Genomic DNA, 27,906 nt, shown 5'->3' with positions numbered 1-27,906 from the left:
CATCTCTCCTTTGCTGTGTATGTGACTATGGAGCTGTTTGGTGATGTCGTCTATTATGGCCTTCATAGAAGCAACAGGAGATTGTTGCATCCATCTAGAACCCTCAGAACTACAGTGCTATGATGTCACTCACTTCCACAGGCCTTGCAGAGTGTAAACAACAACAACCCAGCTTTGTTGTGTATGTAACCATAGGGATTTGTGATGTCACCTAGAACCTTCACAGCAGCGACAGCTTTATGAGGAGCATCAGCACTGCTCTGCCTGAGCAGAACCATCACCGCCATAGGTTGTCAAATAACCCGGGTTTAACCCACACAGGTAAGTCCAATGGGGTGCAGGCATGTCCTCTATGCTTACAGCTTCCCGTGGGTGTTGGTTTGATACCGTTTGGGGACAGCCAAGGAGGCATCTGCAGGCAACAAAGGTAGGTGTGTGCTTGTGTGTGTGTTTCCTATGCAGATCCTAAGCCCATGTCACATGCAAGTAGGAGGAGTAAGAAGGGTTCCTGGCAAATCCGGGTTATGGATTGCATTTAAAAAGGCCCCGTGGGAGTGCAATGGGCCCCTGTCTTGCTGCTTAGCAATAATGGTATGGGTTTAGGTTCTGCTGTGTGTACTGGTGGTTGACTGCCCCCCAGCCCAGAGTGTGCATGGAAAATTGTCTGGCAGCCTCCCTGACAGCAAGCAGTGATAGTGCCCATGAAGGGCACCTTGTTGGGCCCGCCCCTTTCACGGTTATCGCTTCTCGGCCTTTTGGCTAAGATCAAGTGTAGTATCTGTTCTTATCAGTTTAATATCTGATACGTCCCCTATCTGGGGACCATATATTAAATGGATTTTTGAGAACGGGGGCCGATTTCGAAGCTTGCTTCCGTCGCCCTATGCATTGACCCGATATGGCAGTATCTTCGGGTACAGTGCACCACCCCCTTACAGGGTTAAAAAGAAAGATTCCTACTTTCATTGCTACCTGCTTGCTGGCTAGCCAGCTAGCCAGCCCTGTGGGCCTTGCTGCTGCTGCAGCCAAAAAACAAAAGGTGGTGCTGCTGCTGCTTCTGCTGCTTCTGCTGCTTCTGCTTCTGCTTGTGTCTGGCCGCTGTTGGAGCGTCCAGGCACAGGACTTCTGCTGCTGCTGACTAAATGGCCTCCTTAATTGGATCATTTGAGTAGCCAGCACACCTGTGCAGGTAGGGCATGACATGATAGGCAGCTGCCTTGATAGCGGGTGGGTGCTGAATGTTCCTAATTGACAAAATAAGATTAATGCTTATGAAGAAATATAAAATCTCATCCCTTCCCCAATATCGCGCCACACCCCTACCCCTTAATTCCCTGGTTGAACTTGATGGACATATGTCTTTTTTCGACCGTACTAACTATGTAACTATGTAACATAACATGGGGGGGGGGGGTCTCCTGGCTGTTCACACAGGTGTGTCATTGCTGTACATTGACCATGCATTGCTTCTGTGGTATTGCAAAGGCAAAGACAAATGCTTCCAGCCATCCATTGCACTAATGGATTGGTCATCAGCTGGCTGTCTATGTCCCGCATCAATATAGACCAAAGTACAGAGGGTTAGGCTATGCTATTGTGCACCTACCTGATGCATCAGAAGGTGCGAGGCCCTTGCTAAATTCTGTGCACAGACTTTGAGATCTATACTTTAGACTGTATCTAAACCTGCTCCAACATGGACTGACATTCTGGCCTACTTTCAGCCGATGCGACTTGTCTGTCGCTGAACAGTCGCTTTTTATGTATTCAGCACCTATGTATAATGTTGTAAAAATGCTCTAGAAGCTAAAGTCGCAGAAATGTCACACATATTTGGCCTGCAACTTTCTGTGCGACAAATTCAGACAGGAAAAATCAGTATAAATCCTTAGAAAATTATCCCCCAGTGTCTCCATCTGCTGGCGGTATTGAATAAGCATTGTTGCACTGATGGGGTATGCATTAGACGAAAAAAAAGAAGAAAAAGAAGAATAATACGCCCAGAAAAGAGGCGAAAAGGAGAAAAACATAAAAAAACGTGAAAAAAAAGTAAGAGGAAGAGAAGGGAAAAAAAGGTGGAAATGGGTTTAAAAGTGATTTCGGCGGAGAAATATATATATATATATATATATATATATATATATATACGCGCGCACACACACATATATATAAACGTATTCTCCGTTGAGATATTGCAGCCGCTGCTGTGTCCAGGCCCAGGAGCCTTAGCACTGTGCTGTGATGTCACTCAATACCACTGACATCACTAGGTGTAAACAACATCTCTCCTTTGCTGTGTATGTGACTATGGAGCTGTTTGGTGATGTCGTCTATTATGGCCTTCATAGAAGCAACAGGAGATTGTTGCATCCATCTAGAACCCTCAGAACTACAGTGCTATGATGTCACTCACTTCCACAGGCCTTGCAGAGTGTAAACAACAACAACCCAGCTTTGTTGTGTATGTAACCATAGGGATTTGTGATGTCACCTAGAACCTTCACAGCAGCGACAGCTTTATGAGGAGCATCAGCACTGCTCTGCCTGAGCAGAACCATCACCGCCATAGGTTGTCAAATAACCCGGGTTTAACCCACACAGGTAAGTCCAATGGGGTGCAGGCATGTCCTCTATGCTTACAGCTTCCCGTGGGTGTTGGTTTGATACCGTTTGGGGACAGCCAAGGAGGCATCTGCAGGCAACAAAGGTAGGTGTGTGCTTGTGTGTGTGTGTTTCCTATGCAGATCCTAAGCCCAGTGTCACATGCAAGTAGGAGGAGTAAGAAGGGTTCCTGGCAAATCCGGGTTATGGATTGCATTTAAAAAGGCCCCGTGGGAGTGCAATGGGCCCCTGTCTTGCTGCTTAGCAATAATGGTATGGGTTTAGGTTCTGCTGTGTGTACTGGTGGTTGACTGCCCCCCAGCCCAGAGTGTGCATGGAAAATTGTCTGGCAGCCTCCCTGACAGCAAGCAGTGATAGTGCCCATGAAGGGCACCTTGTTGGGCCCGCCCCTTTCACGGTTATCGCTTCTCGGCCTTTTGGCTAAGATCAAGTGTAGTATCTGTTCTTATCAGTTTAATATCTGATACGTCCCCTATCTGGGGACCATATATTAAATGGATTTTTGAGAACGGGGGCCGATTTCGAAGCTTGCTTCCGTCACCCTATGCATTGACCCGATATGGCAGTATCTTCGGGTACAGTGCACCACCCCCTTACAGGGTTAAAAAGAAAGATTCCTACTTTCATTGCTACCTGCTTGCTGGCTAGCCAGCTAGCCAGCCCTGTGGGCCTTGCTGCTGCTGCAGCCAAAAAACAAAAGGTGGTGCTGCTGCTGCTTCTGCTGCTTCTGCTTGTGTCTGGCCGCTGTTGGAGCGTCCAGGCACAGGACTTCTGCTGCTGCTGACTAAATGGCCTCCTTAATTGGATCATTTGAGTAGCCAGCACACCTGTGCAGGTAGGGCATGACATGATAGGCAGCTGCCTTGATAGCGGGTGGGTGCTGAATGTTCCTAATTGACAAAATAAGATTAATGCTTATGAAGAAATATAAAATCTCATCCCTTCCCCAATATCGCGCCACACCCCTACCCCTTAATTCCCTGGTTGAACTTGATGGACATATGTCTTTTTTCGACCGTACTAACTATGTAACTATGTAACATAACATGGGGGGGGGGGGGGGGTCTCCTGGCTGTTCACACAGGTGTGTCATTGCTGTACATTGACCATGCATTGCTTCTGTGGTATTGCAAAGGCAAAGACAAATGCTTCCAGCCATCCATTGCACTAATGGATTGGTCATCAGCTGGCTGTCTATGTCCCGCATCAATATAGACCAAAGTACAGAGGGTTAGGCTATGCTATTGTGCACCTACCTGATGCATCAGAAGGTGCGAGGCCCTTGCTAAATTCTGTGCACAGACTTTGAGATCTATACTTTAGACTGTATCTAAACCTGCTCCAACATGGACTGACATTCTGGCCTACTTTCAGCCGATGCGACTTGTCTGTCGCTGAACAGTCGCTTTTTATGTATTCAGCACCTATGTATAATGTTGTAAAAATGCTCTAGAAGCTAAAGTCGCAGAAATGTCACACATATTTGGCCTGCAACTTTCTGTGCGACAAATTCAGACAGGAAAAATCAGTATAAATCCTTAGAAAATTATCCCCCAGTGTCTCCATCTGCTGGCGGTATTGAATAAGCATTGCTGCACTGATGGGGTATGCATTAGACGAAAAAAAAGAAGAAAAAGAATAATAATACGCCCAGAAGAGAGGCGAAAAGGAGAAAAACGTAAAAAAACGTGAAAAAAAGTAAGAGGAAGAGAAGGGAAAAAAAGGTGGAAATGGGTTTAAAAGTGATTTCGGCGGAGAAATATATATATATATATATATATATATATATATATATATATACGCGCACACACACACATATATATAAACGTATTCTCCGTTGAGATATTGCAGCCGCTGCTGTGTCCAGGCCCAGGAGCCTTAGCACTGTGCTGTGATGTCACTCAATACCACTGACATCACTAGGTGTAAACAACATCTCTCCTTTGCTGTGTATGTGACTATGGAGCTGTTTGGTGATGTTGTCTATTATGGCCTTCATAGAAGCAACAGGAGATTGTTGCATCCATCTAGAACCCTCAGAACTACAGTGCTATGATGTCACTCACTTCCACAGGCCTTGCAGAGTGTAAACAACAACAACCCAGCTTTGTTGTGTATGTAACCATAGGGATTTGTGATGTCACCTAGAACCTTCACAGCAGCGACAGCTTTATGAGGAGCATCAGCACTGCTCTGCCTGAGCAGAACCATCACCGCCATAGGTTGTCAAATAACCCGGGTTTAACCCACACAGGTAAGTCCAATGGGGTGCAGGCATGTCCTCTATGCTTACAGCTTCCCGTGGGTGTTGGTTTGATACCGTTTGGGGACAGCCAAGGAGGCATCTGCAGGCAACAAAGGTAGGTGTGTGCTTGTGTGTGTGTTTCCTATGCAGATCCTAAGCCCAGTGTCACATGCAAGTAGGAGGAGTAAGAAGGGTTCCTGGCAAATCCGGGTTATGGATTGCATTTAAAAAGGCCCCGTGGGAGTGCAATGGGCCCCTGTCTTGCTGCTTAGCAATAATGGTATGGTTTAGGTTCTGCTGTGTGTACTGGTGGTTGACTGCCCCCCAGCCCAGAGTGTGCATGGAAAATTGTCTGGCAGCCTCCCTGACAGCAAGCAGTGATAGTGCCCATGAAGGGCACCTTGTTGGGCCCGCCCCTTTCACGGTTATCGCTTCTCGGCCTTTTGGCTAAGATCAAGTGTAGTATCTGTTCTTATCAGTTTAATATCTGATACGTCCCCTATCTGGGGACCATATATTAAATGGATTTTTGAGAACGGGGGCCGATTTCGAAGCTTGCTTCCGTCACCCTATGCATTGACCCGATATGGCAGTATCTTCGGGTACAGTGCACCACCCCCTTACAGGGTTAAAAAGAAAGATTCCTACTTTCATTGCTACCTGCTTGCTGGCTAGCCAGCTAGCCAGCCCTGTGGGCCTTGCTGCTGCTGCAGCCAAAAAACAAAAGGTGGTGCTGCTGCTGCTTCTGCTGCTTCTGCTTCTGCTTGTGTCTGGCCGCTGTTGGAGCGTCCAGGCACAGGACTTCTGCTGCTGCTGACTAAATGGCCTCCTTAATTGGATCATTTGAGTAGCCAGCACACCTGTGCAGGTAGGGCATGACATGATAGGCAGCTGCCTTGATAGCGGGTGGGTGCTGAATGTTCCTAATTGACAAAATAAGATTAATGCTTATGAAGAAATATAAAATCTCATCCCTTCCCCAATATCGCGCCACACCCCTACCCCTTAATTCCCTGGTTGAACTTGATGGACATATGTCTTTTTTCGACCGTACTAACTATGTAACTATGTAACATAACATGGGGGGGGGGGGGGGGGTCTCCTGGCTGTTCACACAGGTGTGTCATTGCTGTACATTGACCATGCATTGCTTCTGTGGTATTGCAAAGGCAAAGACAAATGCTTCCAGCCATCCATTGCACTAATGGATTGGTCATCAGCTGGCTGTCTATGTCCCGCATCAATATAGACCAAAGTACAGAGGGTTAGGCTATGCTATTGTGCACCTACCTGATGCATCAGAAGGTGCGAGGCCCTTGCTAAATTCTGTGCACAGACTTTGAGATCTATACTTTAGACTGTATCTAAACCTGCTCCAACATGGACTGACATTCTGGCCTACTTTCAGCCGATGCGACTTGTCTGTCGCTGAACAGTCGCTTTTTATGTATTCAGCACCTATGTATAATGTTGTAAAAATGCTCTAGAAGCTAAAGTCACAGAAATGTCACACATATTTGGCCTGCAACTTTCTGTGCGACAAATTCAGACAGGAAAAATCAGTATAAATCCTTAGAAAATTATCCCCCAGTGTCTCCATCTGCTGGCGGTATTGAATAAGCATTGCTGCACTGATGGGGTATGCATTAGACGAAAAAAAAGAAGAAAAAGAATAATAATACGCCCAGAAGAGAGGCGAAAAGGAGAAAAACGTAAAAAAACGTGAAAAAAAGTAAGAGGAAGAGAAGGGAAAAAAAGGTGGAAATGGGTTTAAAAGTGATTTCGGCGGAGAAATATATATATATATATATATATATATATATATATATATATATATACGCGCACACACACACATATATATAAACGTATTCTCCGTTGAGATATTGCAGCCGCTGCTGTGTCCAGGCCCAGGAGCCTTAGCACTGTGCTGTGATGTCACTCAATACCACTGACATCACTAGGTGTAAACAACATCTCTCCTTTGCTGTGTATGTGACTATGGAGCTGTTTGGTGATGTCGTCTATTATGGCCTTCATAGAAGCAACAGGAGATTGTTGCATCCATCTAGAACCCTCAGAACTACAGTGCTATGATGTCACTCACTTCCACAGGCCTTGCAGAGTGTAAACAACAACAACCCAGCTTTGTTGTGTATGTAACCATAGGGATTTGTGATGTCACCTAGAACCTTCACAGCAGCGACAGCTTTATGAGGAGCATCAGCACTGCTCTGCCTGAGCAGAACCATCACCGCCATAGGTTGTCAAATAACCCGGGTTTAACCCACACAGGTAAGTCCAATGGGGTGCAGGCATGTCCTCTATGCTTACAGCTTCCCGTGGGTGTTGGTTTGATACCGTTTGGGGACAGCCAAGGAGGCATCTGCAGGCAACAAAGGTAGGTGTGTGCTTGTGTGTGTGTTTCCTATGCAGATCCTAAGCCCAGTGTCACATGCAAGTAGGAGGAGTAAGAAGGGTTCCTGGCAAATCCGGGTTATGGATTGCATTTAAAAAGGCCCCGTGGGAGTGCAATGGGCCCCTGTCTTGCTGCTTAGCAATAATGGTATGGGTTTAGGTTCTGCTGTGTGTACTGGTGGTTGACTGCCCCCCAGCCCAGAGTGTGCATGGAAAATTGTCTGGCAGCCTCCCTGACAGCAAGCAGTGATAGTGCCCATGAAGGGCACCTTGTTGGGCCCGCCCCTTTCACGGTTATCGCTTCTCGGCCTTTTGGCTAAGATCAAGTGTAGTATCTGTTCTTATCAGTTTAATATCTGATACGTCCCCTATCTGGGGACCATATATTAAATGGATTTTTGAGAACGGGGGCCGATTTCGAAGCTTGCTTCCGTCGCCCTATGCATTGACCCGATATGGCAGTATCTTCGGGTACAGTGCACCACCCCCTTACAGGGTTAAAAAGAAAGATTCCTACTTTCATTGCTACCTGCTTGCTGGCTAGCCAGCTAGCCAGCCCTGTGGGCCTTGCTGCTGCTGCAGCCAAAAAACAAAAGGTGGTGCTGCTGCTGCTTCTGCTGCTTCTGCTTCTGCTTGTGTCTGGCCGCTGTTGGAGCGTCCAGGCACAGGACTTCTGCTGCTGCTGACTAAATGGCCTCCTTAATTGGATCATTTGAGTAGCCAGCACACCTGTGCAGGTAGGGCATGACATGATAGGCAGCTGCCTTGATAGCGGGTGGGTGCTGAATGTTCCTAATTGACAAAATAAGATTAATGCTTATGAAGAAATATAAAATCTCATCCCTTCCCCAATATCGCGCCACACCCCTACCCCTTAATTCCCTGGTTGAACTTGATGGACATATGTCTTTTTTCGACCGTACTAACTATGTAACTATGTAACATAACATGGGGGGGGGGGGGGTCTCCTGGCTGTTCACACAGGTGTGTCATTGCTGTACATTGACCATGCATTGCTTCTGTGGTATTGCAAAGGCAAAGACAAATGCTTCCAGCCATCCATTGCACTAATGGATTGGTCATCAGCTGGCTGTCTATGTCCCGCATCAATATAGACCAAAGTACAGAGGGTTAGGCTATGCTATTGTGCACCTACCTGATGCATCAGAAGGTGCGAGGCCCTTGCTAAATTCTGTGCACAGACTTTGAGATCTATACTTTAGACTGTATCTAAACCTGCTCCAACATGGACTGACATTCTGGCCTACTTTCAGCCGATGCGACTTGTCTGTCGCTGAACAGTCGCTTTTTATGTATTCAGCACCTATGTATAATGTTGTAAAAATGCTCTAGAAGCTAAAGTCGCAGAAATGTCACACATATTTGGCCTGCAACTTTCTGTGCGACAAATTCAGACAGGAAAAATCAGTATAAATCCTTAGAAAATTATCCCCCAGTGTCTCCATCTGCTGGCGGTATTGAATAAGCATTGCTGCACTGATGGGGTATGCATTAGACGAAAAAAAAGAAGAAAAAGAAGAATAATACGCCCAGAAAAGAGGCGAAAAGGAGAAAAACGTAAAAAAACGTGAAAAAAAAGTAAGAGGAAGAGAAGGGAAAAAAAGGTGGAAATGGGTTTAAAAGTGATTTCGGCGGAGAAATATATATATATATATATATATATATATATATATATACGCGCACACACACACATATATATAAACGTATTCTCCGTTGAGATATTGCAGCCGCTGCTGTGTCCAGGCCCAGGAGCCTTAGCACTGTGCTGTGATGTCACTCAATACCACTGACATCACTAGGTGTAAACAACATCTCTCCTTTGCTGTGTATGTGACTATGGAGCTGTTTGGTGATGTCGTCTATTATGGCCTTCATAGAAGCAACAGGAGATTGTTGCATCCATCTAGAACCCTCAGAACTACAGTGCTATGATGTCACTCACTTCCACAGGCCTTGCAGAGTGTAAACAACAACAACCCAGCTTTGTTGTGTATGTAACCATAGGGATTTGTGATGTCACCTAGAACCTTCACAGCAGCGACAGCTTTATGAGGAGCATCAGCACTGCTCTGCCTGAGCAGAACCATCACCGCCATAGGTTGTCAAATAACCCGGGTTTAACCCACACAGGTAAGTCCAATGGGGTGCAGGCATGTCCTCTATGCTTACAGCTTCCCGTGGGTGTTGGTTTGATACCGTTTGGGGACAGCCAAGGAGGCATCTGCAGGCAACAAAGGTAGGTGTGTGCTTGTGTGTGTGTTTCCTATGCAGATCCTCAGCCCAGTGTCACATGCAAGTAGGAGGAGTAAGAAGGGTTCCTGGCAAATCCGGGTTATGGATTGCATTTAAAAAGGCCCCGTGGGAGTGCAATGGGCCCCTGTCTTGCTGCTTAGCAATAATGGTATGGGTTTAGGTTCTGCTGTGTGTACTGGTGGTTGACTGCCCCCCAGCCCAGAGTGTGCATGGAAAATTGTCTGGCAGCCTCCCTGACAGCAAGCAGTGATAGTGCCCATGAAGGGCACCTTGTTGGGCCCGCCCCTTTCACGGTTATCGCTTCTCGGCCTTTTGGCTAAGATCAAGTGTAGTATCTGTTCTTATCAGTTTAATATCTGATACGTCCCCTATCTGGGGACCATATATTAAATGGATTTTTGAGAACGGGGGCCGATTTCGAAGCTTGCTTCCGTCGCCCTATGCATTGACCCGATATGGCAGTATCTTCGGGTACAGTGCACCACCCCCTTACAGGGTTAAAAAGAAAGATTCCTACTTTCATTGCTACCTGCTTGCTGGCTAGCCAGCTAGCCAGCCCTGTGGGCCTTGCTGCTGCTGCAGCCAAAAAACAAAAGGTGGTGCTGCTGCTGCTTCTGCTGCTTCTGCTTCTGCTTGTGTCTGGCCGCTGTTGGAGCGTCCAGGCACAGGACTTCTGCTGCTGCTGACTAAATGGCCTCCTTAATTGGATCATTTGAGTAGCCAGCACACCTGTGCAGGTAGGGCATGACATGATAGGCAGCTGCCTTGATAGCGGGTGGGTGCTGAATGTTCCTAATTGACAAAATAAGATTAATGCTTATGAAGAAATATAAAATCTCATCCCTTCCCCAATATCACGCCACACCCCTACCCCTTAATTCCCTGGTTGAACTTGATGGACATATGTCTTTTTTCGACCGTACTAACTATGTAACTATGTAACATAACATGGGGGGGGGGGGGGGTCTCCTGGCTGTTCACACAGGTGTGTCATTGCTGTACATTGACCATGCATTGCTTCTGTGGTATTGCAAAGGCAAAGACAAATGCTTCCAGCCATCCATTGCACTAATGGATTGGTCATCAGCTGGCTGTCTATGTCCCGCATCAATATAGACCAAAGTACAGAGGGTTAGGCTATGCTATTGTGCACCTACCTGATGCATCAGAAGGTGCGAGGCCCTTGCTAAATTCTGTGCACAGACTTTGAGATCTATACTTTAGACTGTATCTAAACCTGCTCCAACATGGACTGACATTCTGGCCTACTTTCAGCCGATGCGACTTGTCTGTCGCTGAACAGTCGCTTTTTATGTATTCAGCACCTATGTATAATGTTGTAAAAATGCTCTAGAAGCTAAAGTCGCAGAAATGTCACACATATTTGGCCTGCAACTTTCTGTGCGACAAATTCAGACAGGAAAAATCAGTATAAATCCTTAGAAAATTATCCCCCAGTGTCTCCATCTGCTGGCGGTATTGAATAAGCATTGCTGCACTGATGGGGTATGCATTAGACGAAAAAAAAGAAGAAAAAGAAGAATAATACGCCCAGAAAAGAGGCGAAAAGGAGAAAAACGTAAAAAAACGTGAAAAAAAAGTAAGAGGAAGAGAAGGGAAAAAAAGGTGGAAATGGGTTTAAAAGTGATTTCGGCGGAGAAATATATATATATATATATATATATATATATATATATATATATATACGCGCACACACACACATATATATAAACGTATTCTCCGTTGAGATATTGCAGCCGCTGCTGTGTCCAGGCCCAGGAGCCTTAGCACTGTGCTGTGATGTCACTCAATACCACTGACATCACTAGGTGTAAACAACATCTCTCCTTTGCTGTGTATGTGACTATGGAGCTGTTTGGTGATGTCGTCTATTATGGCCTTCATAGAAGCAACAGGAGATTGTTGCATCCATCTAGAACCCTCAGAACTACAGTGCTATGATGTCACTCACTTCCACAGGCCTTGCAGAGTGTAAACAACAACAACCCAGCTTTGTTGTGTATGTAACCATAGGGATTTGTGATGTCACCTAGAACCTTCACAGCAGCGACAGCTTTATGAGGAGCATCAGCACTGCTCTGCCTGAGCAGAACCATCACCGCCATAGGTTGTCAAATAACCCGGGTTTAACCCACACAGGTAAGTCCAATGGGGTGCAGGCATGTCCTCTATGCTTACAGCTTCCCGTGGGTGTTGGTTTGATACCGTTTGGGGACAGCCAAGGAGGCATCTGCAGGCAACAAAGGTAGGTGTGTGCTTGTGTGTGTGTTTCCTATGCAGATCCTCAGCCCAGTGTCACATGCAAGTAGGAGGAGTAAGAAGGGTTCCTGGCAAATCCGGGTTATGGATTGCATTTAAAAAGGCCCCGTGGGAGTGCAATGGGCCCCTGTCTTGCTGCTTAGCAATAATGGTATGGGTTTAGGTTCTGCTGTGTGTACTGGTGGTTGACTGCCCCCCAGCCCAGAGTGTGCATGGAAAATTGTCTGGCAGCCTCCCTGACAGCAAGCAGTGATAGTGCCCATGAAGGGCACCTTGTTGGGCCCGCCCCTTTCACGGTTATCGCTTCTCGGCCTTTTGGCTAAGATCAAGTGTAGTATCTGTTCTTATCAGTTTAATATCTGATACGTCCCCTATCTGGGGACCATATATTAAATGGATTTTTGAGAACGGGGGCCGATTTCGAAGCTTGCTTCCGTCGCCCTATGCATTGACCCGATATGGCAGTATCTTCGGGTACAGTGCACCACCCCCTTACAGGGTTAAAAAGAAAGATTCCTACTTTCATTGCTACCTGCTTGCTGGCTAGCCAGCTAGCCAGCCCTGTGGGCCTTGCTGCTGCTGCAGCCAAAAAACAAAAGGTGGTGCTGCTGCTGCTTCTGCTGCTTCTGCTTCTGCTTGTGTCTGGCCGCTGTTGGAGCGTCCAGGCACAGGACTTCTGCTGCTGCTGACTAAATGGCCTCCTTAATTGGATCATTTGAGTAGCCAGCACACCTGTGCAGGTAGGGCATGACATGATAGGCAGCTGCCTTGATAGCGGGTGGGTGCTGAATGTTCCTAATTGACAAAATAAGATTAATGCTTATGAAGAAATATAAAATCTCATCCCTTCCCCAATATCACGCCACACCCCTACCCCTTAATTCCCTGGTTGAACTTGATGGACATATGTCTTTTTTCGACCGTACTAACTATGTAACTATGTAACATAACATGGGGGGGGGGGGGGGTCTCCTGGCTGTTCACACAGGTGTGTCATTGCTGTACATTGACCATGCATTGCTTCTGTGGTATTGCAAAGGCAAAGACAAATGCTTCCAGCCATCCATTGCACTAATGGATTGGTCATCAGCTGGCTGTCTATGTCCCGCATCAATATAGACCAAAGTACAGAGGGTTAGGCTATGCTATTGTGCACCTACCTGATGCATCAGAAGGTGCGAGGCCCTTGCTAAATTCTGTGCACAGACTTTGAGATCTATACTTTAGACTGTATCTAAACCTGCTCCAACATGGACTGACATTCTGGCCTACTTTCAGCCGATGCGACTTGTCTGTCGCTGAACAGTCGCTTTTTATGTATTCAGCACCTATGTATAATGTTGTAAAAATGCTCTAGAAGCTAAAGTCGCAGAAATGTCACACATATTTGGCCTGCAACTTTCTGTGCGACAAATTCAGACAGGAAAAATCAGTATAAATCCTTAGAAAATTATCCCCCAGTGTCTCCATCTGCTGGCGGTATTGAATAAGCATTGCTGCACTGATGGGGTATGCATTAGACGAAAAAAAAGAAGAAAAAGAAGAATAATACGCCCAGAAAAGAGGCGAAAAGGAGAAAAACGTAAAAAAACGTGAAAAAAAAGTAAGAGGAAGAGAAGGGAAAAAAAGGTGGAAATGGGTTTAAAAGTGATTTCGGCGGAGAAATATATATATATATATATATATATATATATATATATATATATATATATATAAATACGCGCACACACACACATATATATAAACGTATTCTCCATTGAGATATTGCAGCCGCTGCTGTGTCCAGGCCCAGGAGCCTTAGCACTGTGCTGTGATGTCACTCAATACCACTGACATCACTAGGTGTAAACAACATCTCTCCTTTGCTGTGTATGTGACTATGGAGCTGTTTGGTGATGTCGTCTATTATGGCCTTCATAGAAGCAACAGGAGATTGTTGCATCCATCTAGAACCCTCAGAACTACAGTGCTATGATGTCACTCACTTCCACAGGCCTTGCAGAGTGTAAACAACAACAACCCAGCTTTGTTGTGTATGTAACCATAGGGATTTGTGATGTCACCTAGAACCTTCACAGCAGCGACAGCTTTATGAGGAGCATCAGCACTGCTCTGCCTGAGCAGAACCATCACCGCCATAGGTTGTCAAATAACCCGGGTTTAACCCACACAGGTAAGTCCAATGGGGTGCAGGCATGTCCTCTATGCTTACAGCTTCCCGTGGGTGTTGGTTTGATACCGTTTGGGGACAGCCAAGGAGGCATCTGCAGGCAACAAAGGTAGGTGTGTGCTTGTGTGTGTGTTTCCTATGCAGATCCTAAGCCCAGTGTCACATGCAAGTAGGAGGAGTAAGAAGGGTTCCTGGCAAATCCGGGTTATGGATTGCATTTAAAAAGGCCCCGTGGGAGTGCAATGGGCCCCTGTCTTGCTGCTTAGCAATAATGGTATGGGTTTAGGTTCTGCTGTGTGTACTGGTGGTTGACTGCCCCCCAGCCCAGAGTGTGCATGGAAAATTGTCTGGCAGCCTCCCTGACAGCAAGCAGTGATAGTGCCCATGAAGGGCACCTTGTTGGGCCCGCCCCTTTCACGGTTATCGCTTCTCGGCCTTTTGGCTAAGATCAAGTGTAGTATCTGTTCTTATCAGTTTAATATCTGATACGTCCCCTATCTGGGGACCATATATTAAATGGATTTTTGAGAACGGGGGCCGATTTCGAAGCTTGCTTCCGTCGCCCTATGCATTGACCCGATATGGCAGTATCTTCGGGTACAGTGCACCACCCCCTTACAGGGTTAAAAAGAAAGATTCCTACTTTCATTGCTACCTGCTTGCTGGCTAGCCAGCTAGCCAGCCCTGTGGGCCTTGCTGCTGCTGCAGCCAAAAAACAAAAGGTGGTGCTGCTGCTGCTTCTGCTGCTTCTGCTTCTGCTTGTGTCTGGCCGCTGTTGGAGCGTCCAGGCACAGGACTTCTGCTGCTGCTGACTAAATGGCCTCCTTAATTGGATCATTTGAGTAGCCAGCACACCTGTGCAGGTAGGGCATGACATGATAGGCAGCTGCCTTGATAGCGGGTGGGTGCTGAATGTTCCTAATTGACAAAATAAGATTAATGCTTATGAAGAAATATAAAATCTCATCCCTTCCCCAATATCGCGCCACACCCCTACCCCTTAATTCCCTGGTTGAACTTGATGGACATATGTCTTTTTTCGACCGTACTAACTATGTAACTATGTAACATAACATGGGGGGGGGGGGGTCTCCTGGCTGTTCACACAGGTGTGTCATTGCTGTACATTGACCATGCATTGCTTCTGTGGTATTGCAAAGGCAAAGACAAATGCTTCCAGCCATCCATTGCACTAATGGATTGGTCATCAGCTGGCTGTCTATGTCCCGCATCAATATAGACCAAAGTACAGAGGGTTAGGCTATGCTATTGTGCACCTACCTGATGCATCAGAAGGTGCGAGGCCCTTGCTAAATTCTGTGCACAGACTTTGAGATCTATACTTTAGACTGTATCTAAACCTGCTCCAACATGGACTGACATTCTGGCCTACTTTCAGCCGATGCGACTTGTCTGTCGCTGAACAGTCGCTTTTTATGTATTCAGCACCTATGTATAATGTTGTAAAAATGCTCTAGAAGCTAAAGTCGCAGAAATGTCACACATATTTGGCCTGCAACTTTCTGTGCGACAAATTCAGACAGGAAAAATCAGTATAAATCCTTAGAAAATTATCCCCCAGTGTCTCCATCTGCTGGCGGTATTGAATAAGCATTGCTGCACTGATGGGGTATGCATTAGACGAAAAAAAAGAAGAAAAAGAAGAATAATACGCCCAGAAAAGAGGCGAAAAGGAGAAAAACGTAAAAAAACGTGAAAAAAAAGTAAGAGGAAGAGAAGGGAAAAAAAGGTGGAAATGGGTTTAAAAGTGATTTCGGCGGAGAAATATATATATATATATATATATATATATATATATATATACGCGCACACACACACATATATATAAACGTATTCTCCGTTGAGATATTGCAGCCGCTGCTGTGTCCAGGCCCAGGAGCCTTAGCACTGTGCTGTGATGTCACTCAATACCACTGACATCACTAGGTGTAAACAACATCTCTCCTTTGCTGTGTATGTGACTATGGAGCTGTTTGGTGATGTCGTCTATTATGGCCTTCATAGAAGCAACAGGAGATTGTTGCATCCATCTAGAACCCTCAGAACTACAGTGCTATGATGTCACTCACTTCCACAGGCCTTGCAGAGTGTAAACAACAACAACCCAGCTTTGTTGTGTATGTAACCATAGGGATTTGTGATGTCACCTAGAACCTTCACAGCAGCGACAGCTTTATGAGGAGCATCAGCACTGCTCTGCCTGAGCAGAACCATCACCGCCATAGGTTGTCAAATAACCCGGGTTTAACCCACACAGGTAAGTCCAATGGGGTGCAGGCATGTCCTCTATGCTTACAGCTTCCCGTGGGTGTTGGTTTGATACCGTTTGGGGACAGCCAAGGAGGCATCTGCAGGCAACAAAGGTAGGTGTGTGCTTGTGTGTGTGTTTCCTATGCAGATCCTCAGCCCAGTGTCACATGCAAGTAGGAGGAGTAAGAAGGGTTCCTGGCAAATCCGGGTTATGGATTGCATTTAAAAAGGCCCCGTGGGAGTGCAATGGGCCCCTGTCTTGCTGCTTAGCAATAATGGTATGGGTTTAGGTTCTGCTGTGTGTACTGGTGGTTGACTGCCCCCCAGCCCAGAGTGTGCATGGAAAATTGTCTGGCAGCCTCCCTGACAGCAAGCAGTGATAGTGCCCATGAAGGGCACCTTGTTGGGCCCGCCCCTTTCACGGTTATCGCTTCTCGGCCTTTTGGCTAAGATCAAGTGTAGTATCTGCATTTGGTCTGGTCGGAAGGTGTCTGTGGTACCCCGCTTCTCGGCCTTGGGGGATTGTCTCTCCTTACGGAGGGACTTCACCCCCTTGCTGCTATTGGGGAGCGGGCTTAGTCCACGGACAACGGGTTGCGATCCCCCTGTCTCTGGGACCTTGTGTCTCAGAAGGCATTTTCGGTACGTTGAGCGTTACCTGTAGCTTCGGAAGCACCTAGGGTACCCCCGACCTCTGCCTTGGGTAAGGGTTCCGCTTTTATAGCGGGATTCCGAGCCCCTGCTGCTATTGGGGAAGGGGCTTAGTCCCTGGGTGTGGAAGATGCCGTTCTCCTGGGCTTTCCCCTCTGGGGAAATGTCGATGCGAAATACCATCCGCATAGAGGTGTCGGAGAGCCATCGTCAGTTGAAGAACCTCCGCTTCATTGCGGAGGTGATTCTTCTTGACTACTTCCGCCTCAATAGGGAGGACATCCTGTGTCTAAATGACCAGGAAAGCCGTGGCCTGTATACCGTCACCTTCACGGCCACGGCGTGTTGCGATAACATCTATGCAACCTTGTCTGGTGCGGACCAGAGGGACGATCGACTCGACGGTCTTTCGTTCCAGTTCCTCTATGGTGAGGAACATATACCGTTGGTGGTGGCTATGCACAGCCCTCATGTGACCACGGAGGATATAGCCACTTTTCTTCGGCGATACTGCGAAGAGGTGCGATTCGCAAACAAAATCTTGAACTCCGTGCGGTTCTGGAACGGCAAGAGGAAGTTCTGGGTCAAGCTCCGTAAGGATCCCGGTGGTATTGGGGGTCTTTGCCATCCGCCCCCAAATTTTGCCATCGGGAGAGTTCGGGGCTTCCTGTTCTATCCTCAAATGCCTATGTATTGCCGAAATTGCTTGAGGTTTGGCCACACCCAGGAGACCTGCGGCGCGGAGCGTGTGATTCGCTGCAATAGGTGTGGCCAAGAAGGTCACATAGCCTCAAGATGTAGCCATACAATAAGGTGCAACCTCTGCGGAGAGGAAAATCACGATTTTAATTCCTGTCCCCATAAAGCAAAAACTACGATGGGTGGGTCAAGGCTGGGCCCACCCAAAGAGGGGACAGGACAAAAGACGTCCTTTTTTAAGATGCCCAAACCCCAGATGGCAGGTACTGATGGGTCCAGGCCCAAGACCTCTGGTGCTCCATCGGGGGGCCCACCGGTGGTAGTGCTAGGGGGAGGCCATGGGGATTCCACGAAGCCCGGGCGGGTGATCGAGTTTACTGCCCGGGAAATTGAAAGACGTCGATCGACTTCCTACCTGGCTCAAGAGCCCGCCGAAACTTCTGAAGGGGGCTCACCTGTGGCGGGTGGCAGCCGACGGGCCTCGGTGGGGGCAAAAGTGGACCCAAAATTGCAGCATAAGCCAGGTACTGGCTTGGCCCAGGGTCGCCCTGCTCCGGACGAAGAGGCCCCGGTGAAAGCCCGCCGGAAGGGGAGCCAGGTGGCCAGGTCTGAGCCCGGTCCTGTTACTCCGCCTATACAGGACAGGGCCAAGAAGACAAGTGGCGCCAAACCAGGGTTTGCTGCCCCGCCAGCAGTGGACCCGGTGGGTAAAACTGGCCATCGTCGATCGATGGGGAAGTTGGAGCAACAGTCCTCAGCAACGCTTGCTGGGGAACAAGCGATGAAAACTTCCCAAGGTAGCGGCAAAGGTTCCGGAAAAGAGGCCTCACAGGCCCCTGTGCAGCAGTTCCAGTCGTCAAATGATGAAAGAAGACGCAGATCCATCAGCCGGGGGCCAGAGATTACATCGAGTGAGAGCAACACAGAGGATATGGACAGCAGTGTGACATTTAAAAGACAAAGAGAAGAAGAAGAGGAAGACATTCAAAGGAAAGCGGCGTGCCGTAGTTCGGACGAGAGCGAGCTCAGGGTCGGGGCATCATCGATCTCAAGCTCCGACCCTCAGAACATCAAGGAGCTGATGACCCCGCAGGCGGGGGATGACGGTACGCAGCTTATTATTGACTTTGATTCTCCAAGCACGGACTCTCCATAAACTATGCCTATCCCTGTAAAAATTGCCTCACTCAATGTGAGGTCCTTAAAGAGCCCTGATCGCAGGGCTGCTTTATTTTCTTATCTAGAGACATGTGACTTTGACCTTTGCCTGCTACAAGAATGTGGAATCCCTAGTAAAATGGACTATAAAGACTTAAAAGAAGACTGGAAGCTGGGCCCATCCATATGGTCCGGTGCAAATGACTGTCGTTCTGTGGGTGTTGGGCTGCTCTGCCGAGGCCAGTCCTTTTCTATTCATACAGTAACTGAGATTGTGCCTGGCAGAGCTCTTTTAATTCATCTATATTTTAATGGACTTTTAATTCGTGTTTTAAATGTGTATGCCCCTCCTGATAAACAGGAGCGGGCAGAACTATTTGAAATTTTACCACTGTTTTGTGTTGGGTCTTCCCCCCTGCTGGTGGGAGGTGATTTTAACTGCATACGTGATGGGGAACACCGGCAGGGTGGGGATATTAATCGTAAAGACCGCACTTCTTACCTGCTTAAAAATTTTATTGATGATTTTAATTTGAAAGATTGCTGGAAGGATCTCTTGCCGGAGGACCCAGGCGCCACATGGTCCAATGGAAGAGTGAGCTCCAGAATCGATTTTATTTTTTCCTCTAGAGCTTTTAAACCCCTGAAATGCACGCTCGAGCAGAATATCTTCTCTGATCATAAGCTCCTCTTGGTGGGCCTGGAGCTAGAGGGGGAGCAAAAAGCAAAAAGGGGCCTCTGGAGATTAAACACCACACTCCTAGAGGACCCTGAGATAAAAGAGGAGTTTGTGCGGACCTACCAATGCTGGCAATCACAAAGAAAACCCCACGAGCCTATGCTGCACTGGTGGGAGGGCACCAAATCTAAAATCAGATTTTTTTTTATCAAAGCAGGTAAGAAGAAGGCAAAAATGGAAAAACAGTGGTTTTATGTTCTTAACATGCGTTTAAATGTACTTTTTAAATTGAAAGAAGCTGGTATGGATGTAGAAAATGATATTTTAAACCTTAAAACTGAAATAAAACATGCCATAGAAAAGAAAGGGAAACAAATCATTTTTAACTCACATGTGCAGCACCTGGAGGAGGGCGAGAAATGTTCCCGTTTCTTTTTTAAAAAAGTGATGAATAGGAGGGATATCATCCAAAACCTTGAGGGTGAATCCACTCCAAAAGGCATGTTAGATGCAGTTTTTAACTTCTACCAGCTTCTTTTTAATAAGAAAGATCTTAATCCATCCTTTTTAGAACATGTTCTTAATTCCCTTGATTTTAAGCTAGATGTTTTAGACCAGGAGGTTTTATCCCGTGATCTTAACTTAGATGAACTTTTATTTGTTTTTAAAAGTTTTTCTAGTGGGAAGGCCCCTGGGGAAGATGGTTTACCCATCGAATTTTATTTAGCTTTTTGGGATATTTTAAAGGATGATATGGTTTTATTGTATAAAGAAACTTTTATTGTTAATGAACTTCCCCCTTCCTGGAGGAGGGGGATTGTATCATTACTTTTTAAAAAGGGTGAAAAGGATATGCTAAAAAATTGGCGCCCCATCACACTTTTAAATGTTGATTATAAAGTTTTAGCCAAGTTATTAGCTGTCCGTTTTAAACCTTTTATTCATAAATTAATTCACCCAAATCAGGTTTGTGGGGTACCTGGAAGGTCTATAGCTGAATCCCTAAATATTTTAAGAGATGTTTTATGGTATTTTAAGGATAGAAATCAAACTGTAGCAATTTTATCCTTAGACTTTGAAAAAGCCTTTGATAGGGTCTCCCATGAATACCTGTTTTTAGTTCTTAAAAAGATGGCAGTGCCTGAAACGATTTTAAGCCGAATCATGCTTTTATACCGATCCTGTTTTAGTCAAGTCTCTGTTAATGGCTTTTTAACCAGCGGTGTTCCTCTTTTATCAGGTGTCAAACAGGGCTGCCCCCTGTCCCCACTCCTTTTTATTTGCGCAATCGAACCACTGATGGCCCTCCTCAGAAAAGACCGGGTAGTAAGAGGCGTACCGATACCTGGTGGAGGAGGGACCCATCTAAAGGTGTTGGGGTACATGGATGATGTCACCATACTGTGCCCGGACTCTCCATCCATGAGGGGGGCATTGAGGAACACCAGCTATTTCTGCGAGGTCTCTGGTTTTAAGCTAAACACAGATAAATGTGACTGTTTTTATATTGGCTCCTGGGATTCATCCATCACCCCAGGAGTCACAATGCAACAGGATCAAATTAAAGTTTTAGGTATTGTTTTTAACCAGGTCAATGATGGGAGCCCTAACTGGGATTCAGCTATAGCTAAGATGGAGAAGAAGATTTTAATGTGGAATCTTAGAAACCTTACCATGGAGGGGAAGATTTTAATAATAAAGATGGTTTTACTCCCTATTATGCTATACATTGCCATGGTATTTCCTCCATCTATTTTATACATTAAAAAAGTAACTAGAATTGTTTTTACTTTTTTATGGGGTTCAAAAATGGAGAAATTAAAGCGTGATTTTGTGTACAAAAGTAAAGATAATGGCGGGAAAGATGTTCCTAACCTTTTTACTTTCTTTTACATAAAGTATTTCTGTTTCTGTTTTAAAATTATTAAATCCGATGGCATTTTTAGCTGCTTTTTAAGGTACGCTGCGGGCATGGTTTTTAAAAGATGGTTGCGCATCCCTCTGAACGCTCCGGTGCTTCTGTGTCCCCCAAAACATTATGTGGTGTTGGAAAAGACAGTCAGGCTCCTAGGTCTCCAAGATTTGGAGCCTGACATACTGGGGGACCAGAGAAAGGTATCAAAGGTCCTCAGGCGGAGTGAGGTTACCCTGGCAGTGTCCAATTTCACACAGGCAAGATCCAAAAAGGTATGGCGGAACGTGTACGGGAAGTTTCTGGCGAATGTACACAGGGATCTTGCCTGGGCAATCGTCCACCAGTGCCTCCCTACTCGTGAGTTTCAGCACAGGCGAGGACTGGTGGCGAGAGCCAAGTGCCCGAGAGATGGCTTCGGAGTGGACGAAACGGTGCTGCACATATTTTGGAACTGCCCTTTTGCACGGGAGCTTTGGAGGAAGGTAGGCCCACTTTTGAAGTGGGCCTGCGGCCTAAAAGATTTTAATCACGAATGTGTCTTTTACGGTCTTTTTAACTGCCCCAATTTTAAACAGCAGATGATCTGCTGGATGATTATTAATTGTTTTAAAAATGCCATCTGGAAAGTTAGGAACATCTTACTTTTTAAACATGATTTTATTGATGTTAAAAACTGTATAAAGCTGGCCCTGAGTGAGATGTACATCTATTACCTAAGAGACAAGAAACAGTTGGGGGCCAGCGAGGCAGCATCCATGTGGTGTCTGCCTCTATGGAACGAAATAACAGTATAATCAGTTTTTATGACATTTGTATAATGTTTTATCCTGCCATTTTTATTTTTTCTCCTTTTATTACTGGTTTTATTATTTGTATTTTAAAACTTTTGTGAACCTTTTATTATTTTGCATTTTAAATTTTGTATGGTTTCTTATTTATTCAATAAAATTTTGTTGAAACCTTATCTGTTCTTATCAGTTTAATATCTGATACGTCCCCTATCTGGGGACCATATATTAAATGGATTTTTGAGAACGGGGGCCGATTTCGAAGCTTGCTTCCGTCGCCCTATGCATTGACCCGATATGGCAGTATCTTCGGGTACAGTGCACCACCCCCTTACAGGGTTAAAAAGAAAGATTCCTACTTTCATTGCTACCTGCTTGCTGGCTAGCCAGCTAGCCAGCCCTGTGGGCCTTGCTGCTGCTGCAGCCAAAAAACAAAAGGTGGTGCTGCTGCTGCTTCTGCTGCTTCTGCTTCTGCTTGTGTCTGGCCGCTGTTGGAGCGTCCAGGCACAGGACTTCTGCTGCTGCTGACTAAATGGCCTCCTTAATTGGATCATTTGAGTAGCCAGCACACCTGTGCAGGTAGGGCATGACATGATAGGCAGCTGCCTTGATAGCGGGTGGGTGCTGAATGTTCCTAATTGACAAAATAAGATTAATGCTTATGAAGAAATATAAAATCTCATCCCTTCCCCAATATCACGCCACACCCCTACCCCTTAATTCCCTGGTTGAACTTGATGGACATATGTCTTTTTTCGACCGTACTAACTATGTAACTATGTAACATAACATGGGGGGGGGGGGGGGGTCTCCTGGCTGTTCACACAGGTGTGTCATTGCTGTACATTGACCATGCATTGCTTCTGTGGTATTGCAAAGGCAAAGACAAATGCTTCCAGCCATCCATTGCACTAATGGATTGGTCATCAGCTGGCTGTCTATGTCCCGCATCAATATAGACCAAAGTACAGAGGGTTAGGCTATGCTATTGTGCACCTACCTGATGCATCAGAAGGTGCGAGGCCCTTGCTAAATTCTGTGCACAGACTTTGAGATCTATACTTTAGACTGTATCTAAACCTGCTCCAACATGGACTGACATTCTGGCCTACTTTCAGCCGATGCGACTTGTCTGTCGCTGAACAGTCGCTTTTTATGTATTCAGCACCTATGTATAATGTTGTAAAAATGCTCTAGAAGCTAAAGTCGCAGAAATGTCACACATATTTGGCCTGCAACTTTCTGTGCGACAAATTCAGACAGGAAAAATCAGTATAAATCCTTAGAAAATTATCCCCCAGTGTCTCCATCTGCTGGCGGTATTGAATAAGCATTGCTGCACTGATGGGGTATGCATTAGACGAAAAAAAAGAAGAAAAAGAAGAATAATACGCCCAGAAAAGAGGCGAAAAGGAGAAAAACGTAAAAAAACGTGAAAAAAAAGTAAGAGGAAGAGAAGGGAAAAAAAGGTGGAAATGGGTTTAAAAGTGATTTCGGCGGAGAAATATATATATATATATATATATATATATATATATATATATATACGCGCACACACACACATATATATAAACGTATTCTCCGTTGAGATATTGCAGCCGCTGCTGTGTCCAGGCCCAGGAGCCTTAGCACTGTGCTGTGATGTCACTCAATACCACTGACATCACTAGGTGTAAACAACATCTCTCCTTTGCTGTGTATGTGACTATGGAGCTGTTTGGTGATGTCGTCTATTATGGCCTTCATAGAAGCAACAGGAGATTGTTGCATCCATCTAGAACCCTCAGAACTACAGTGCTATGATGTCACTCACTTCCACAGGCCTTGCAGAGTGTAAACAACAACAACCCAGCTTTGTTGTGTATGTAACCATAGGGATTTGTGATGTCACCTAGAACCTTCACAGCAGCGACAGCTTTATGAGGAGCATCAGCACTGCTCTGCCTGAGCAGAACCATCACCGCCATAGGTTGTCAAATAACCCGGGTTTAACCCACACAGGTAAGTCCAATGGGGTGCAGGCATGTCCTCTATGCTTACAGCTTCCCGTGGGTGTTGGTTTGATACCGTTTGGGGACAGCCAAGGAGGCATCTGCAGGCAACAAAGGTAGGTGTGTGCTTGTGTGTGTGTTTCCTATGCAGATCCTCAGCCCAGTGTCACATGCAAGTAGGAGGAGTAAGAAGGGTTCCTGGCAAATCCGGGTTATGGATTGCATTTAAAAAGGCCCCGTGGGAGTGCAATGGGCCCCTGTCTTGCTGCTTAGCAATAATGGTATGGGTTTAGGTTCTGCTGTGTGTACTGGTGGTTGACTGCCCCCCAGCCCAGAGTGTGCATGGAAAATTGTCTGGCAGCCTCCCTGACAGCAAGCAGTGATAGTGCCCATGAAGGGCACCTTGTTGGGCCCGCCCCTTTCACGGTTATCGCTTCTCGGCCTTTTGGCTAAGATCAAGTGTAGTATCTGTTCTTATCAGTTTAATATCTGATACGTCCCCTATCTGGGGACCATATATTAAATGGATTTTTGAGAACGGGGGCCGATTTCGAAGCTTGCTTCCGTCGCCCTATGCATTGACCCGATATGGCAGTATCTTCGGGTACAGTGCACCACCCCCTTACAGGGTTAAAAAGAAAGATTCCTACTTTCATTGCTACCTGCTTGCTGGCTAGCCAGCTAGCCAGCCCTGTGGGCCTTGCTGCTGCTGCAGCCAAAAAACAAAAGGTGGTGCTGCTGCTGCTTCTGCTGCTTCTGCTTCTGCTTGTGTCTGGCCGCTGTTGGAGCGTCCAGGCACAGGACTTCTGCTGCTGCTGACTAAATGGCCTCCTTAATTGGATCATTTGAGTAGCCAGCACACCTGTGCAGGTAGGGCATGACATGATAGGCAGCTGCCTTGATAGCGGGTGGGTGCTGAATGTTCCTAATTGACAAAATAAGATTAATGCTTATGAAGAAATATAAAATCTCATCCCTTCCCCAATATCACGCCACACCCCTACCCCTTAATTCCCTGGTTGAACTTGATGGACATATGTCTTTTTTCGACCGTACTAACTATGTAACTATGTAACATAACATGGGGGGGGGGGGGGGGTCTCCTGGCTGTTCACACAGGTGTGTCATTGCTGTACATTGACCATGCATTGCTTCTGTGGTATTGCAAAGGCAAAGACAAATGCTTCCAGCCATCCATTGCACTAATGGATTGGTCATCAGCTGGCTGTCTATGTCCCGCATCAATATAGACCAAAGTACAGAGGGTTAGGCTATGCTATTGTGCACCTACCTGATGCATCAGAAGGTGCGAGGCCCTTGCTAAATTCTGTGCACAGACTTTGAGATCTATACTTTAGACTGTATCTAAACCTGCTCCAACATGGACTGACATTCTGGCCTACTTTCAGCCGATGCGACTTGTCTGTCGCTGAACAGTCGCTTTTTATGTATTCAGCACCTATGTATAATGTTGTAAAAATGCTCTAGAAGCTAAAGTCGCAGAAATGTCACACATATTTGGCCTGCAACTTTCTGTGCGACAAATTCAGACAGGAAAAATCAGTATAAATCCTTAGAAAATTATCCCCCAGTGTCTCCATCTGCTGGCGGTATTGAATAAGCATTGCTGCACTGATGGGGTATGCATTAGACGAAAAAAAAGAAGAAAAAGAAGAATAATACGCCCAGAAAAGAGGCGAAAAGGAGAAAAACGTAAAAAAACGTGAAAAAAAAGTAAGAGGAAGAGAAGGGAAAAAAAGGTGGAAATGGGTTTAAAAGTGATTTCGGCGGAGAAATATATATATATATATATATATATATATATATATATATATATAAATACGCGCACACACACACATATATATAAACGTATTCTCCATTGAGATATTGCAGCCGCTGCTGTGTCCAGGCCCAGGAGCCTTAGCACTGTGCTGTGATGTCACTCAATACCACTGACATCACTAGGTGTAAACAACATCTCTCCTTTGCTGTGTATGTGACTATGGAGCTGTTTGGTGATGTCGTCTATTATGGCCTTCATAGAAGCAACAGGAGATTGTTGCATCCATCTAGAACCCTCAGAACTACAGTGCTATGATGTCACTCACTTCCACAGGCCTTGCAGAGTGTAAACAACAACAACCCAGCTTTGTTGTGTATGTAACCATAGGGATTTGTGATGTCACCTAGAACCTTCACAGCAGCGACAGCTTTATGAGGAGCATCAGCACTGCTCTGCCTGAGCAGAACCATCACCGCCATAGGTTGTCAAATAACCCGGGTTTAACCCACACAGGTAAGTCCAATGGGGTGCAGGCATGTCCTCTATGCTTACAGCTTCCCGTGGGTGTTGGTTTGATACCGTTTGGGGACAGCCAAGGAGGCATCTGCAGGCAACAAAGGTAGGTGTGTGCTTGTGTGTGTGTTTCCTATGCAGATCCTAAGCCCAGTGTCACATGCAAGTAGGAGGAGTAAGAAGGGTTCCTGGCAAATCCGGGTTATGGATTGCATTTAAAAAGGCCCCGTGGGAGTGCAATGGGCCCCTGTCTTGCTGCTTAGCAATAATGGTATGGGTTTAGGTTCTGCTGTGTGTACTGGTGGTTGACTGCCCCCCAGCCCAGAGTGTGCATGGAAAATTGTCTGGCAGCCTCCCTGACAGCAAGCAGTGATAGTGCCCATGAAGGGCACCTTGTTGGGCCCGCCCCTTTCACGGTTATCGCTTCTCGGCCTTTTGGCTAGATCAAGTGTCTGGTCAGGAGGATCCTGGGAGTTTGTCCTACCTTTTCCAAGGGGGGCTGCTACGAGGAACCGAAAAGGCGATCGACAAGATGGGTGTTCGCATCCGTTACCTTACATCCGGTGAAACGCGGATTCGTTTTTCCTTTCGCTTTGATGTTGATGAAGACAAGCAAGAACTCGTCCAACTTTCTTATTTTGTGAAAGAAACTCTCTACAAGCTTCTTGGGGTGAAGAAAGAGAACATCGTCTGTCTCAGAGATCCTCGGAAGGGCAGCTTCATCCTAACTCTGGACTCTGCTTATGCATGCCAGAATCTTTTTGAGAAGCTGAAAAGCAATCAAGACCTTGCTGAGCTTGATGGGATCACGGTCACAGTGTTGTATACTGGAGGCGATATTCCTCTAGTTGTGTGTATGCACAATCCCTTTGTGACTGTGTCCCATATTGAGCTCTTTTTGGGGAAATACTGCAGTTCTGTTAAGTATTCCCATAAGGTGATGAATTCAGAAGACCTATGGACGGGGAAACATAAGTTTTTTGTGAAAATGAAGGAGGATGCTACTGGCATTGGAGGGTTGTGTCATCCACCCTCCAACTTTTCTATCGGTCGGGATAAGGGCTATTTGTTTTATCCCGAGATGCCTACTTTTTGTAGGAAATGTAAGAAATTCGGACATACTATGGAAGTTTGCACGGACACTACAGTTCGCTGTGGTCGGTGCAATCAAGAAGGCCATGTTTCTAAGGACTGTGCTAAAATCGTCTGCAACATTTGTGGTGAAGAAGGCCATGCCTTTAAAGATTGCAGTCTCCGTTCCAGTGTAGCTAGATCGTGGGCTGACCGTGTAGCGGGGAGAGTGGGTGTAGTGCAAGCTGAAGTACCACCTGCGAAAGCACCCCAGCGGTCTGAGGCGCCTTCAGAAAAGCCGGCTGTAACTTCTCATGTCGTGGCGGAGCTTATGGACCTTTCTGCTGTGCCTGAGACAGAGGGGAGACCTTCTGTGGAGGG

The 27,906-nt window shown here is 46.2% G+C and overlaps 9 non-coding genes and 1 pseudogene across 9 annotated transcripts; all 10 read left to right on the top strand.

The window, feature by feature from the left end:
• Positions 1 to 739: 739 nt before the first annotated feature.
• Positions 740 to 930, top strand: LOC130328170 (U2 spliceosomal RNA). Its single transcript, XR_008872232.1, has one exon. It is a non-coding gene; the product is annotated as a U2 spliceosomal RNA (small nuclear RNA).
• Positions 931 to 3,022: 2,092 nt separating this feature from the next.
• On the top strand, positions 3,023 to 3,213 carry LOC130328213 (U2 spliceosomal RNA). Its single transcript, XR_008872271.1, has one exon. It is a non-coding gene; the product is annotated as a U2 spliceosomal RNA (small nuclear RNA).
• A 2,081-nt stretch (positions 3,214 to 5,294) lies between these two features.
• On the top strand, positions 5,295 to 5,485 carry LOC130328212 (U2 spliceosomal RNA). The gene has a single exon (XR_008872270.1). It is a non-coding gene; the product is annotated as a U2 spliceosomal RNA (small nuclear RNA).
• Positions 5,486 to 7,578: 2,093 nt separating this feature from the next.
• LOC130328169 (U2 spliceosomal RNA) lies at positions 7,579 to 7,769 on the top strand. The gene has a single exon (XR_008872231.1). It is a non-coding gene; the product is annotated as a U2 spliceosomal RNA (small nuclear RNA).
• A 2,083-nt stretch (positions 7,770 to 9,852) lies between these two features.
• LOC130328166 (U2 spliceosomal RNA) lies at positions 9,853 to 10,043 on the top strand. Its single transcript, XR_008872229.1, has one exon. It is a non-coding gene; the product is annotated as a U2 spliceosomal RNA (small nuclear RNA).
• Positions 10,044 to 12,135: 2,092 nt separating this feature from the next.
• On the top strand, positions 12,136 to 12,326 carry LOC130328165 (U2 spliceosomal RNA). Its single transcript, XR_008872228.1, has one exon. It is a non-coding gene; the product is annotated as a U2 spliceosomal RNA (small nuclear RNA).
• A 2,102-nt stretch (positions 12,327 to 14,428) lies between these two features.
• On the top strand, positions 14,429 to 14,619 carry LOC130328164 (U2 spliceosomal RNA). Its single transcript, XR_008872227.1, has one exon. It is a non-coding gene; the product is annotated as a U2 spliceosomal RNA (small nuclear RNA).
• Positions 14,620 to 16,703: 2,084 nt separating this feature from the next.
• Positions 16,704 to 16,921, top strand: LOC130328256 (U2 spliceosomal RNA; annotated as a pseudogene).
• Positions 16,922 to 22,310: 5,389 nt separating this feature from the next.
• LOC130328223 (U2 spliceosomal RNA) lies at positions 22,311 to 22,496 on the top strand. The gene has a single exon (XR_008872278.1). It is a non-coding gene; the product is annotated as a U2 spliceosomal RNA (small nuclear RNA).
• Positions 22,497 to 24,587: 2,091 nt separating this feature from the next.
• LOC130328163 (U2 spliceosomal RNA) lies at positions 24,588 to 24,778 on the top strand. Its single transcript, XR_008872226.1, has one exon. It is a non-coding gene; the product is annotated as a U2 spliceosomal RNA (small nuclear RNA).
• The last annotated feature ends 3,128 nt before the right edge of the window (positions 24,779 to 27,906 follow it).

The sequence above is a fragment of the Hyla sarda genome, unplaced genomic scaffold, assembly GCF_029499605.1.
Source record: "Hyla sarda isolate aHylSar1 unplaced genomic scaffold, aHylSar1.hap1 scaffold_305, whole genome shotgun sequence".
Lineage (NCBI taxonomy): Eukaryota > Metazoa > Chordata > Amphibia > Anura > Hylidae > Hyla > Hyla sarda.
Note: the sequence above shows the minus strand (reverse complement) of the source record. Positions and strands in the feature narration are given on the sequence as shown.